Source organism: Tamandua tetradactyla, chromosome 12 (assembly GCF_023851605.1).
Source record: "Tamandua tetradactyla isolate mTamTet1 chromosome 12, mTamTet1.pri, whole genome shotgun sequence".
Lineage (NCBI taxonomy): Eukaryota > Metazoa > Chordata > Mammalia > Pilosa > Myrmecophagidae > Tamandua > Tamandua tetradactyla.
Genome location: NC_135338.1, coordinates 73399097 through 73414192, shown reverse-complemented (window position 1 = coordinate 73414192; position 15096 = coordinate 73399097). Strand labels below are relative to the sequence as shown.

Sequence of the window (15096 nt, the reverse complement as noted above, 5' to 3'; positions counted from 1 at the left end):
CTCAGCTGGAAGGGCACATGGTGAACACGGTGTCATCTGCTAGCTTTCTCTCCTGGCTTCCTGTTTCATGAAGCTCCCCGGGAGGCATCTTCCTTCTTCATCTCCAAAGGTCGCTGGCTGGTGGACTCTCTGCTTTGTAGTGTTGCTCTCTCTGAATCTCTCATTCTCCAAAATATTTCCTCTTTTATAGGACTCCAGTAAACCAATCAAGACCCACCCAAATGGGTGGAGACATGTCATCCCCTAATCCAGTTTAACAACCATTCTTAACTAAATCACATCAACTAGGGAGATGATCTCATTACAGTTTCAAATATACAGTATTGAATAGGGATTATTCTACCTTTAAGAAATGGGATTTATATTAAAACATGGCTTTTCTTAGGGGGCATATATCCTTTCAAACCAGCACAGTCACCAAGAACAATTTGGAATAACAGCGGTAAGTCTGAATGGTTCACCTCTCCCTTTTGAACCCAGCCCCAACTTTGATCTCCTTCCTCTATAGCTTTCTTTTGTCCCTTTCTCTGTTTACTTAGAATAAATATATGAATCTCCTAAGTGACCCCAAAGCAAATCACAAAAGCATCCACTACAAAAATTTTTAACAAGCAACTACCTATGGCACTGAAAAATTGGGTGCATTTCCCAACATTTTCTTTACAGACACCTGTTTTGAGAGTGAGCTCACTTGCCCTAGATAAAGTGCCCACCTGCTGTGGCCATCCTGAGGCTGTGAGTGGAGCTAGCCTGGCTCACAGCTGCAAACACCCTCCCTTAGCACTCAGCCTCCAGTGCCTGGCAAATTGGTAATCAGGAATGAGTATTGGAAAAACAGTGCTACGTTCTTCTGGCTCCCTCACCAACAGGAGTTCCTGTCTTAAAGAGAACTGAGACAACCCTTCTGCCCCAAAGACCTTTCCATATCCTCTTAGGTTCCCTTCTCTCTGTCCCCCTAGCACTTCTATTAGCGTACGGAGTACATTGGGTTCACATACTTTGTTAAACTCACCAGACAATGAGCAATTTGGGGAAAGAAGCAAAGTGGTTCAGTGTATGGATTGGGAGTCAGACAGATGGGGTTGAGACCCACTTTCTTGCAGCATTGGGCCAATTGCTGAACTTCCTTGAGTTTCCTCTTTTGTGAAATGGGGATAATAGTGTCTCCCTGAGTGGTTTTCAACTCTGGCTGTTTCTTAGAATCCCACAGTGCCACACCAAGCTGACTGAATCAGAATTTTTGGTGGGTGGATCCCAGATCCTGGTATTTTTGTTTGTTTGTTTTACTTGTTTGTTTGTTTTGGGGGGGGCAGTGGCAGTGCATGGACTGGGAATCAAACCCGGGTCACTGGCATGGCAGGCAAGAATTCCACCACTGAACCACCCTTGCACCCCTCTATGTCCTGGTATTTTTTAAAGTTGCCCAAGTGATTTCAACGTGCAGACTGGGTTGTGAGTCACTTCAGGAGGCTCTGGTTAAGAGCAGAGGGCAATGCTGCAGGGCATTGAGCTTGGGGGTCAGCATAGAGTGCTAGTTAATATTAGCTCACATTGTTTGTTTCTGTGACTTATTCATTTTCTGTCCTTCTCAATAAATGTTTATGGAGTAAGTATTGGTATTAGAGGGCTGATGGGAGGCTGAGAATCATGTCAAATGTAATACATCTCAAATGGAACTACCATTTTTCTCCCCAAACCATATCTCCATCTGATTTCAGTGTTCTCTCCATCACCAAGATTGGAGCTTGGAGTTGGAAGCATTGACTCACTCGATTGCCCTGACCCATCCCCCTCACTTTCCAGGCTCTGTCTCCCGTCTCCACCCAGGCTCCCTTGGCACCCCTTTCTTCCCAATCCCACTGAAACTCCTGGTTCAGGGTCCGCTGAACCAATGGTGGCTGGGGGTCCTCAGGCTTCCCTCTGATCTTCCTCCCTATGCAGCTCAGCAGGGCCAGGACAGCTCTTTCTAGAGCTCAATTTGACCCTGTCACACCCCTGGGCTCCTCATACCCCCAATGAGCCAAAATCTTAGGCTGACATGCAAGGTCTCCATAATCCAGCCACACTCGCACATGTATCCTACACTTAAGTGAAGCATTCTACTCTCTAGCTCCACAGAGCTACTTCATGCCTAAGAGCCATCTGTGCTTTGCTTACACTGATCCTGCTCCTGGAACGCCCTTCCCACCATTAATACCTCACTAATCCTCCTTATCATTCAAATTCCAGCTCAAATGCTACTTCCTCCATCCCAGTCACCCCAACCCAAGGTACCACCATCCTCTTATGATCTCCTCAAAACCATCTGCCTTTTTAAACTCACTAGCAACTTTTATCATATACTGACATGAATTGTGGTTATCTTTTTCACCACCCATCTAAGGTGATGGGAGATCTTAGACCAGTGATTAAGAATCTAGGCTTTAGAATTGAAAGGGATTACAATTTTTCTTCTCTTATTAGTTCAATGACCTTGGATAAGTTATTTAATATCTCTGAGCCTCCATTTCTTTATCTGCACCATGAGGGGAATCTTATGGTAACGGTTAAATGAGATAATCATACAAGTAGAACACCTGGTAAAAACAATAGTTATTATTCTGTAATATAACTACTAATAACAGTAGTCATTATTACTAGGTTAGAACCTCCTAGACAAGGGTTTCCCAATGTGCACACAAATCACTGAGGAATCCTGTTAAAATCAAATTCGGATACAAGAAGCCTAGGGTGGGAACTGAGATTCTGCATTTCTAATAAGTTCCCTTGCAGTGCCAATGTTTCTGGTCTAAGGACCACACTTGAAGCAGTAACATCTAAGAGGTTAGGGCTTATGTCTCACAGAAGCTAGCATAGTTCCCTGCACAGAGAGTAACATCATCATTTTTAAAATGAATACAACTTCATGGTGCTGGTAGGAACAATATTGCAGGCAGCCTCCCTTACTCAGAAGATTCCACACCCTAGCCACCCGTCTCTCCCCCTATATACACTGGCCAATCTAACCTTGCATAGAACTGAGATTTCCCAGGGGCCCAACTGCTGTGTTTCAGAAATCAGTGCTCTGAGATGGAACCGGCTGTGCACTAACCTTATAGCCCTGATTAATTCCCTCCTTTTGTTTGCCTCATTATCATGATTAGGTTCTGCCCGTAGCATAGCAACGGCTAATTGTAGGCTGGTTGCAGAGTGCATAATTCCTGCTATTAAAATTTTATCGAGGCTTAATTGTGCTCCTTTTTGCAGACGCGATGCTTCAAAGTTTCAGAAAAGAAGAGATGTGGTTAGTGGGAGCTGATGATTTTTTAATCTTACCAAGCCCTTGTAAAGTACTGCTTTGCAATATCATTGACCTTACAATGGTTTCCTGTGGCCAGAAAAAAAGCCCATCATTTATTTATTAACACTCCAGAAGGTCTGCAAAAAACCCTTGTGGCCAGGCAGAAAATATATTATGGGTCAAATGCCATCACAGAAAGCCCCAAAGGGTAAGCTGACCAAATAGTTTGGCTGTGTGGGTATTCGGGTGATGAGGCTGTGTGGGGAGCTGCAGCTAGTGTGTGTGGACAGGTGTGCCACTTAGTGACCCTCCAAGACCAGTGACAGAACCAACAGACTTCAAAAACAGTTTTCTGAGCAACACGAGCTCCAAACTGCCCCAACCTTTACCTAGTGGGAGGCAAAAACGAAGTGAGCCCATCAGTAGGTACTTTCTACAAATGGTTACCAACTCAGACTGCCTCACCTGCGGAACTTACAGCTGCACATTTCCAAGTTACAGCTCAGACATACTGATTTGGAATGGGGGATGTGGGAATCACTGCTCGGGTGATGCTGATGCTGAGTCAGTTTGGGGATCACTAAAGTGCAGGCGTTGAGAGCCTTGACTAAAGGACTACGGGAACAAAAGCAGAAACAGCAGCCCCTTGGGGAGGGATCCATTTACTCTACTTAATTCAAATTGGAACCACAAGGCCTAATGCTGTGGGATGCCCCAAATTAGTGTTTCTCAAACTGTAGTGGGTATCAGACAGACCTGGAAAATATTTGAAAACACCCTGGTCCCCACTCCACCAGAGCTTCTGATTCATTAGGTCATGGGTGGGGCCCAAGATTTGCATTTCTAAGAAGCTTACAGGTGATGCTTGTGAGGCTGCTCTCCAGATTTGGACCGAATATATCTTTCTGAAAAGGTCTCAATGATGTTTGTTGATCCTCACATTATAGAATATTGTTTTATATGAAAAATTGATCTTGAACATCTTTCTATAATCCAAAAACGGTGACATGTGTAATCAAACTCTGACCTGAGACATTATGATGGAGCAGTAGGATCCAGACAACTAGATTTAAACACAGTGGAATCCTGATGAATCTACTTTACCATTAAGTCAAGCAAGGCTTTTAAAGGAAGGTGAGATTTTAGGCAGTAATTAAATGAATGCAAGGCATTATTTGAAGAGCTAGCCTCAAGGGGAAGACTTTAGATAAAGTGCAATGATGGAGTTATGATGAGTGAGTGGAAAATTATAATAAGCACATTTTATGGAGAGAAGATAAATTGAGGGTGGGACACAAAACATGAAAGACGAAAATTCAGGGTAAGTTTGCAAGGGTTGCAAACTCAAAATCTTTCAGGAGCTGGATAAATAATAAAAATGAGGGAGACAGACCACCACTGGAACCTACAGTTCCAATATGAAAAGGCAATATGGAGCAGTGGGGACTATGGTGAACTGGAGAGCCCTGATCCTTCTAAAGCAGGGAGTTTCAACTTAGTCCCTGCCAGTTGTTGATATGGGAGAATCTAGGCCCAGGTTTGCTTGCCCTTTCAAATTTTTGAGAGAAGTTGGGAATCTGGAGTCTAATGTGAAATTTTCCTACTTAAAAAAAACATGCCCCAATTAAAACATGTTTGTAGACGATACTAGTTTAAGGTGCTGAGATCCTAATTTCGAGATCCTAATTCATTGGGATACTTTTGTAGGAAGTGGGAATAGAGCCAACATTTTTGCCTTTCTTGGATGGGGATTAGTTATAAGAAGAAGAGAAAACAAATGAGTAAGAAAAGGAGGAAGGAGGAAGTCATGAAAAACATTATGAGAAGGAATCCACTATTTTGAAGGGACTTGGGGGATTATGCAGTCCTAGCCTCTACCTAATGAACATTTCACTTCTATAACACTCCTGTTATGTTGGACTATTAGTTTTGTGGCCCCTGTGTAGTCCCCTCCCACTTGGGTCAATAGCAAGCATGATGCAAGCAAAGGTTTGACATGTGCTTGCATATTGGAATTTGTCTTCCTGGAATGCTCACCCCTGGACTCCAGCTGCCTCGTAAAAGTGCCAGCCATGTGGAGAGACCACAGGGAGAGAAAGAAAGGTTCCAGTATTTCAGCGGTCCCTGCCAAGGAGCCAGCCCTATGGGTGAAGCTATCTTGAATTTTCTGACTGCGACTACATGAGATTCCGAGAGACTAGCAGAAGAACCACCCAGCTGAGCCCCAGTTAACTGACAGAATCATGAGAAATAATAAAATGGTTGTTGTTTCAAGCCACTAGGTTTTGAAATAGCTTGTTATGCAGCAAAAGTTAATGCAACCCCCTAGAAAGTAGTTGTCCTATGAATTGGATGGGATTTTATTGGGCTGGAAGTAACAGAAAACCTGGTCAGGGCAGGCCACAGTGGCTCAGCAGGCAGAGTTCTCGCCTGCCATGCTGGAGACCTAGGTTCAGGAAAAGAAAATCCGATCGATAGTGACTTAAACAAGTAAGAAACTTGGCATTTTCGTGCAAAAGGAAGCCTATTGTTTCATTGGTCAGAACCAGCTGCACTGGAGAAGTATAATTTTTGTCTGGGTACATTGATATCCTGAACAAAACAAGGTTTTTGATCTATAAGGAGGGAGGAGGAATGGGTATGTGTTTTGTAATGTCTGCCATAGACAGCTTCTACTAAAAGAAGAAATAAGCGTGTTCCTTTCATGGTTTTTCCCTCCTATACCAAATTTAGCCGCATAATCAAAGATGGGCCTGTTAACCTATACAGCCAGCACATATTTATCCGATGCTTGAAAGAAAAGGTTTCTGTCTCACTTTAATAGCTCAACATTTTGTATTTTTCTTCTTCTCCTAGACTCATATTGTAAGGAGCTGATTGATCTTGAACTTGATTCAGTCCATTGATGTCATCACTGCTCATGAAAGGTCTCAGGGCAATCAACTTTAAATATGAAACAATGGAGTGAGCAAATACTTTCAATAGAGCATATTTTCTGCAAACCTAAGCAGGCTTCCAGGATGTTTGGTATAAGAAGAGAGGCCCTAGAAAGAGCTCTAAATAAAGTCTAAAGTTCATGCAGTTAGCTTGTGGACATTTCATGAATGAGAAAGTGCCTTGACAGGAGTGGGAGAGAAGCAATAAAAGAAAATGAGATTGAAATCACTTATTTCTCTCTTTTCAGAAACTTTTTGGAGGGAGGAAATGGAGAGGAATGAGACATAAAAATCATAGAACTTGGCAATGCTCTTAGAGATCAATTATCCAGCCTTTCACCCAACTGCAAATAGTAATAGCTAGCAAGTACCGAGTGTTTACCAAATGCTAAGCATTACACAAAATAATTTACATGCCCTATTTAATTTTACCTCCAACATATCTCTAAGAGGTAGGCTTGATTTTAATGTCCATTTTACAGGCATCAATTTAAATGTCACAGTGAATAAAGGATGGAGCCAGAATTCCTGGCTGTGTGCACCATTTCTTCTTCTTCCTCAGTCCTTTTTACTCCATCCCTGACAATCTCTGCCTCCCCTTGTTCTAGTGCTCTGCTCCTCTAGACAACTCACTTCAATTCAGAAAGGTTGACTGCTCAAAAAGTCATCCCTCTATTAAACTATTAAAGCATGCTTTTCTTTAACTCTAGTCATCTGATCTGCCCTCCAAAGTAATTCATAATAAGCCAGTTCCTCTGTCCTACAACAGCCCTTCCAATATCTGCATTCTACAGTCATGCATGCTCACAGACTTTTCTTCTCTAGGCAAAACCTCTACAGCTCCTTTAGCCCTCTCCATAAAACCTTGTTACATGCTGGGCTCCCTCCTCTGAGTAGATAGTACTCAGTGACTACAAATTAAAATCCCTACAGGCACCAGACTAGTCATGAGAATAAATAAAGCAAGCTGGCTACATTAAATTATATGGCCCTTTCATGCTTTCATTTTTCCACTTTTGATAAAGACATGGATACAGGGGAGGTTTATTCTGCAAATTCAATGATAAAAGACAACTGACACATGCCTTTCTATTGGAGAACAATGGAGTGGTGAGAACAGTGGTGAGCTCAGAAGCAAATGCTTGACGTAAAGGAAGCAGACGCTACTCAGATCCAGGCAAGTGTTGTCGTTAAAGGATGATGCCAGGCCACCTGAATTTTTCAAAAGTAGCTGAAAATTTGAATTTTTATTTGAAAACATTAGAATTTCAACAAATCGGGGTCTTAAAAATTTTTGTTTTTACAGCATTGTGTGGGTGAACCAAGAGTTGTTTGCAGGCTGGATCCAGCCTCTGGGCTACTGGCTTAATAGCTGCTATTGCTGTTCACAGGCTGAATGGACCCAATGCCTTGATGAAATCTGACCAGTCCTGAGGACAGTGGATCCCTCTCCTCTCTTGACCTAACACCATGCGTCTAGGAATTCAGACTGGATTTGAAGTAGCTTTTTAAGCAGTTGTATCGCATTGTATTTCATGCTTTCCTGGGACTTGGGGCCAACTGAGTAACTTCAAGTCTTCACATGAAGTATTGTCCAGATTGACCTCTCAGACCATCTCATATGATATTTTGAGCCTAACTGCATAGCTTTGCAATCATTCCTGTTGATCCTCATTCTGTTTTGGGGAGTCTGGGCTTTTTCTCCCAACTTACTTTCGTACACAGTTTTGATCTTTGCCCCTTCCATGAAATCACTCAAGTTATTAATTAAAATGTTGGCTAATCCTAGAAGAAAATACAGGGAAACATCTCCAAGACCTAGTGATAGGAGGTAGCTTCTTAGACTTTACACCCAAAGCACAATCAAGGAAAGAAAAATAAATAAGTCTGAACACTTCTGTGCTTCAAAGGATTTTGTCAAAAAGGTGAAGAGGCAGTGAACTCAATGTAAGAGAATGTTTGGTAATCATTTATCTGATAAGGGTTTGATATCCAGTATATATAATAAAACTCAATAATAAAAGGACAAACAATCCAATTATAAAATGGGCAAAAATTAGAAATAAACATTTCTCCAAAAAGGAAATACAAAATGGTTAAAAAGCACATGAAAAGATGTTCATCTTCATTAGCTATTAAGGAAACGCAAATCAAAACCACAATATATCATCTCACACCTGTAAGAATGGCCACTATTAAACAAGCTGGAAACTGCAAATGTTGGAGAGGATGTGGAGAAATAGGAACACTTACTCACTGCTGGTGGGAATGTAAAATGGTACAGCCACTGTAGAAGACAGTTAGGCAGTTCTTCAAAAAACTAAATACTGAATTGCCCTAATGACTCATCAATTCTGCTACTTGGTATATACCCAGAAGATCTGAAAGTAGGGACACAAACAGATATTTGCACACTCATGTTCATAGCAGCATGATTCACAATTGCCAATAAATGGAAACAATCCAAGAGTCCATCAACAGATGAGTAGATACAAAATGTGGTATGTACATATGATGGACTATTATGTAACAGTGAGAAGGAATGAGGTTCTGAAGCATGTGACAACATGGATGAAACCTGAGGACTTAATGTTGAGTGAAATAAGCCTGATACAAAAGGACAGATGTTGTATGATTTCACTAATATGAACTAAGTAGAATACGGAAACTCAGAATCTTAAAACGTGGAATATAGAGCACCTAGAGATAGACAAAAGCTAGAGAAGTGGAAGCTGTTACCTAAAATGTACAGAATTGTTAATAGATACAAGTGATGGTAGCTCATTATTTGGATTATAAGTAATAGTGAAGTATTGTAGGTGAATTTGATTGAAAGTGGTTGTTTAAAGTCATGTATATAAATAAGTCATTGCATGAACTACTACAAATGTAAACATAATGACAGAGGATGTATGGGAAAATGCATAGCTATTGCAAATTGTGGACTACTGTTAATAGTAATATTTTAATATTCTTTCATCAACAGTAACAAATTTGCTACACCAATACTATAGGTTAGCAATGGGGGGGTGGAGATATGGGATATGGGAGGGTTTGAGTTTTATTTTTTATTCTTATTTCTGTTCTGGAGTAATGAAAATGCTCTAAAATTGGTCATGGGGATGTATGCACAACTGATGATACAGTGAGCCAGTGATTATATATTTTGGATGGTTTGTTGTGGTATATAAATACATCTCAATAAAACCGAAAAAAAAAATGTTGGCTAAAAATACAGAGCTTCAAGTTATCCCAAATGTCCCAATGCCCTAATCAACACTCTTTAGGTACAGGATGAAAGGAAACAAGCATTGTTCAGCAACTACTATGTGCTCAAGCCTGCCTAGCTCCTTCGTTCTCACTTCCCAGTCACTGTTGAGACCCTTCCTGTGGTTGAAGAACCTCCAGGCTTTATCCCAAACCATTAAGCCTGAACTCTAAGCTCTGGTCTGGAATTCCCATATTGGCTCCTGATTGAATTGTTTGGCTCTGAATCTGGGTTTCTCATCCAGAAATAGACCTACATGCTATAGACTAAGGATCAAGTGTGTCCCCTACCCAGTGCCCATCCCAGGCACTTGGCCCTCCATTTGTGCTGTAAGATTGTGCATTTGTCCAGGAGGACACATACACACTATACCAGGCACTGTCCTTGGCACTGTACCATCTGTTTTCTCACTTAACGGCAAATCCACTTACCTCCACTGCCTTCTGGCCCACATTTTTCAATTGCATTTTTCTGATCATCAAAGAACTTGTATTATTCATTACTTTTCTGTCTTTCCATTATTGTTGAAAGCAGAGCTCAGAGCTATTCAGCAACTTGTACAAAGCCAACAGAACATGCTCACTCAGATTCCCTTCTTTGTGAGCATTTTGTGCCTCGGTATTTACCTCTATAAAATGGAGTGGTTGTGAGCAGTCTATTGATAGCTGTCAAGTGTTTACAACAGATACCAACATGGTGGGCATTTGCAAACATTGGTGTGAAGGCATAGCTATTAGAGAACTAGTCGTGGCCATCTCCTGGTCTGGCTCCCTACAGACAGGAGGGGATATCCCTTCTCTAAGGAAATGTCACTAAATCCCATCAATAAGCTCAGCTGCAGGCACCTGGGTTGATTATACTGACAAAGAGAATAATTTGCTTTAAGACATTCACATGGCACAATGGATGGTTTCTGGGAGACCCAGACCTAATTCCCAGAGCTGCCAATTACTTGTGTGACTTTGGGCAAATTGTTTAACCTCTCCATCTGTAAAATGTGGCTATTAATATGTCTCTTACAGCTTTGCAACAAGGGTCAAATGAAATTTGTAGTAAAGCACCTGGCACACAGCAGATACTTGCTATGGTTGTGATGATGAAGATACTGAGGCACAACTCTGATTGGACCTCCCTCCTGAGAAAGAGCAGCCTTGCATTTTTCCTGTCAGAGTTGCATTAAAATTAAATTACAACTGACTGCATGATTGTTGTAAAAAAATTACAAACAATACAGACATTTGTAAAATTAAAGTTTGTGTTCTGCCCACCTCCATCCTATGTTACAAAGAGAACCAATGCTAGCTTTTTGGTGTTGTATCCTTCCTAATGTTTTCTATGTATATACAAACACACATACACACATTTTTAAAGCAACATTAGAATCATATTATACATTCTCTTCTGTAAGTTGCTTCTTTCTCTAAGCATAGTATCATGGTTATTTTTCCAAATAGGCTATATGGAAGTAGTTCCATCTTTTATAAGACACACTGTATTCCATTTTACAGATGACACAAAAATGTGCTGGTTGATGGACTTTTAAGTTGTTTATGCTATTACCAAGAGTACTGCAGGTGATATCCTTGCAATATATTATGTGCATCTATGTGAGGATATTTATAGGATCTCTTCCCATAATTGGAATGACCAGGTTGGAAGACATACACAGTTTAAACAATTTATACAAATTAGTTACACAAAATGCATTAGTAGGGGATCTCCAGTGAAACGAACTGACAATATATTTATGTATATAAATATGAGATTTATTATAGGAATAGGCTCATGCGATGTGGGGATTGGCAAGTTCAAATTCTATAAGGCAGGCTGCAAGCTGAGAACTCCAATGAAGGTCTCAATGAATTCCCCAGAAGAAGCTGGCTGGCTGAAGTAGAAATAGAAATTCTTTCTGGTGGCTGAAATCACCATTTCTCCCTTTAAGGCTTCTAACTGATTAGATGAGACTTCTCTCATTCTGAAGGCAATATCCTTTGTTAATTTAGGATGTAATCAGATATAGATGCAATCAACTGACTGATTATTTAAATCCACAAAATATCCTCACCATAATAATCAGGCCAGTGCTTGCCTGACCAAACCACTGGACACCATAACTTTGCCAAGTTGACACACGAACTTAACCATCACACCAACTGAATCCCCCACAGCGAAGGCAAATTACTACTTCCCTATATTCTGAAACCATAATTGCAAGGATTTGCATTCTATGGCCATGAAAACATAACTAAACTGATAGCCACAGGAATATGACACTCTTGACCTTGGCCTTGCCAACCTTATACTTACCCCTCCTTGCACTGCCAGCACTTTGGCCCCATCAACCACCTGCAGGAAACACACAAGCCTCCTGAATGGAGAAAGCTTTCACCAGAGACTTTATCATCTCTTCATTGTAAAGGCAGACATAATAAGAACAAATGGCCATGCTATAAACAGAAGCATTGATTTTAATTTTTTAAGAGCATAAAAATAGACTTGAATCACACAGTATATTGAAATATTTCATGACAACCTGTCGATATGTCTGTTTTCTCATCTTTCAACAAATAGGAATGGGGGTTGGAGGCCTCTAAAGCGGACAGAGGTTGGCAGTGCCACTGGGGTAGGAAGAATTTTTCCAATTAAGCAGGCACGTCTGACTGACCTTTACTGTGGAAGAAAAAAAAGCAGAAACGAAAATCCTTTGCTGTGATGGAGATGAAGTTGGGGGTGCCATGGACCAGATCCTTCCCCGAGAGAGTAGGGGAATTTACCCAAACCACCAGGGTGCCTTCCTTCTTCTTGCTCTTGAGCATTCATACATATGAAGACCTAAATAAATGATCATTAAAAGAAGTCTATAAAAACAGAAGCCACATAATATGATTCATTGTCAAAACCCATAGAACTGTACAACACAAAGAGTGGACCCTAATATAAATTATGGACTTTAGTTAATAATAACAATATATCACTATTGGTTCATTAATTGCAACAAATATCCCATACTAAAAAAATATTAATAATAGGAGTAACTGTGTGCAAGGGTGGGGGAACTCTCTGTACTTTCTGCACAATTATTCTATAAACAGAGAACACTCTAAGCATTAAGTCTATTGAAAGTGAAAAAACAAAAACACAGAAGCCATGACCTAATGACCACTTGGAGGGTTGTGATGGGAGAGTGGCCATCACCAACAGTGGCTTGGGTGCTAGTTTGGGGAAGAGAATAGTTGGCAACTGGGACTCTTCTGTCACTGATCTGTTTACTTATCTGTCTCCCATCCTGATTACAGGCTACTTGAGAACAGGAACCAAAGAATTCATCTCTGCCCAGAACCCAGCACAGGTTCTTTTTTTTTTAATTATTTTTATTGACAAATTTTCACACACATACAGTCCATACACAGTGTACAATAAATGGCTCACAATATCATCACATAGTTGTGTACTCATCACCATGATCATTTTTAGAACATTTGCATCAATCCAGAAAAATAAATAAAAAGAAAAAAGAAAAACCTCATACATCCCATACCCCTTACCCCTCTCGTATTTCAATCTACTCAATTCATTTTACTCCTATGCCCCCTATCATTTGTTTATTTTTTATCTGTATTTTTTTTCTCATCTGTCCATACCCTGGATAAAGGAACATCAGACACAAGGTTTTCATAATCACACAGTCACACTGTAAGAGTTATATTATTATACCATCGTCTTCAAGAATCAAGGCTACTGGAACACAGCTCAACAATTTCAGGTACTTCCCTCCAGCCAATCCAATATACCATAAACTAAAAAGGGATATCTATATAATATATAGGAATAATCTTCATAATAACCTTGAAATCTCTCAGCCACTGAAACTTTATTTTGTCTCATTTATCTTTCCCCCTTTTGGTCAAGAAGGCTTTTTCAATCCCACGGTGCTGGGTAGCAGTGAATCCCAGGAGTTCCATCCCACATTGCTAAGGAGATTTACACCCCTCGGAGGCATGTCCCACATAGGGGGAAGGACAGTGAGTTCACCTGTGGAGTTGGCTTAGAGAGAGAGGCCACATCTGAACAACAAAAGAGGTTCTCTAGGGGAGCACAAATTCTTGATCTTCTCTTCATTGGCACACTCACCTGACAAGACAATCTCATTAAGTTTTATAGCTTTAAAGACCTTCTATATGCTGGTGACTTACAAACTTATGTCGCTGGCCTAAAACTCTCTCCTTAACACCAGCACTTAAATCTTGCTTGGCATTTCACCTTTGAAGGGGAGACCTGATCTATACCCTCCCCCAATCTGTTCTACCTGCCACTTTCCAACCTCAACTGGCGGCAACCCCCATCTAGCTTCACCTCAGTTCTTTTCCCTGATAGAAATTGATTATATCTCTTTTTTCTAGACCAGGTCTCTATCCTCTATTTATCTATCCATCTGTCTATCTATCTAGCTATCATCTTGGCTGTTTACTTGACTCAGAAATTTGAAGGTATTCCATATGAATACGTAAGAGGTCCCTCATTTCTTTTTTACAGTGGTGTAGCAGTCAGTGTGTGTGAACCTTAAAATTACTTAGCCAGCCTTAAATTAATGGACATTTAGGTTATTTTCAATCCCTGATATTTCAAACAATGCTGGGACCTTGTATATCAATTATGTTCACACTCATGCAAGTATTGCTGCAGAATAATACATATTTTAAAATAACTGAATTGCAAGCTATGTAACATGTTTAACAGGAAAACATCAGCAGTACCACAGCAACACCAGGGGTAAATAATGGGAGCAGGGACAAGAGTTAAGGGGAGGTTTAGATTTTCTATTTGGAGAGGGTGGTTTATTGGTGTTCTCTTAGGAACAATGAAATTATCTAAAATTGAGAGTGTTGATGGACTGTTGACTTTAGACATTATACATGATGCCTAATGAATGGAGGTGGCTGAAGGGGGATGCACTGACTGAGAAGTAGATTGGTGAATGGTGGTGTATACATATGATCAAATATTGTGCTGCTACAAAAAAGAACAAAGTTGTGAGGCATGAAATATTATGAATGAACCTGTGGGACATTTGGTGAGGCAAACTAAGCTAGAACAAAAGAGTAATTATTGTACGATCTCATTTAGAAAATACTTATTAAAAAACAGAGGCCTAGATTGTAAGCTCTTATAGCAGTCACATTTGGCCCAGAGTGGTAATTATTATTTCTGGATTTTGAGAGGCTGTTTTATTTATGTATAACCTGGTATTTAGAGCAAGAATGAAGCTGATCAGGCTGGGATTAAGGTAATTCAGAATACAAGGGTAAGGAAGTCATTGTCTATATTTTAGAACCTTATCTACTCTTTGAGACCAAAGGAAGAAAGGTTTATTTTCTCCAGAACGTAAATTTTCTGTAGCACATAATCTAACTCAACCTGTCTAGATAGATCATTTAAACAATCCAAACACAGGGATCCCAGAATAAGAATGAGGGCCTTTAATTCTGTATATCTTAATATAATATAGAGATATCTAGAAGCTATCTCCAGAGGACCTCTTTAGTTGCTTAGATGTGTTCTCTCTCTCTCGCTCTCTCTCTCTCTCTCTTTCTCTCTCTCTCTCTAAGCCCAAA

At 40.4% G+C, this 15096-nt stretch overlaps 1 long non-coding RNA gene across 10 annotated transcripts in view; it reads right to left on the bottom strand.

Annotated features, from left to right (window-relative positions):
• The window catches only part of LOC143652366 (uncharacterized), a 110775-nt gene that overhangs the window by 40296 nt on the left and 55383 nt on the right, over positions 1–15096 (bottom strand). For 5 of the 10 annotated variants that reach the window (XR_013160588.1, XR_013160589.1, XR_013160591.1 and 2 more), the window contains one exon: positions 12150–12316. This is a non-coding gene — a long non-coding RNA (uncharacterized LOC143652366). Of the gene's footprint in view, positions 1–11245; positions 11460–11791; positions 11831–11936; positions 12317–15096 lie in introns of those variants that run through there. The other 5 variants (XR_013160592.1, XR_013160593.1, XR_013160587.1 and 2 more) reach the window with 4 other exon arrangements.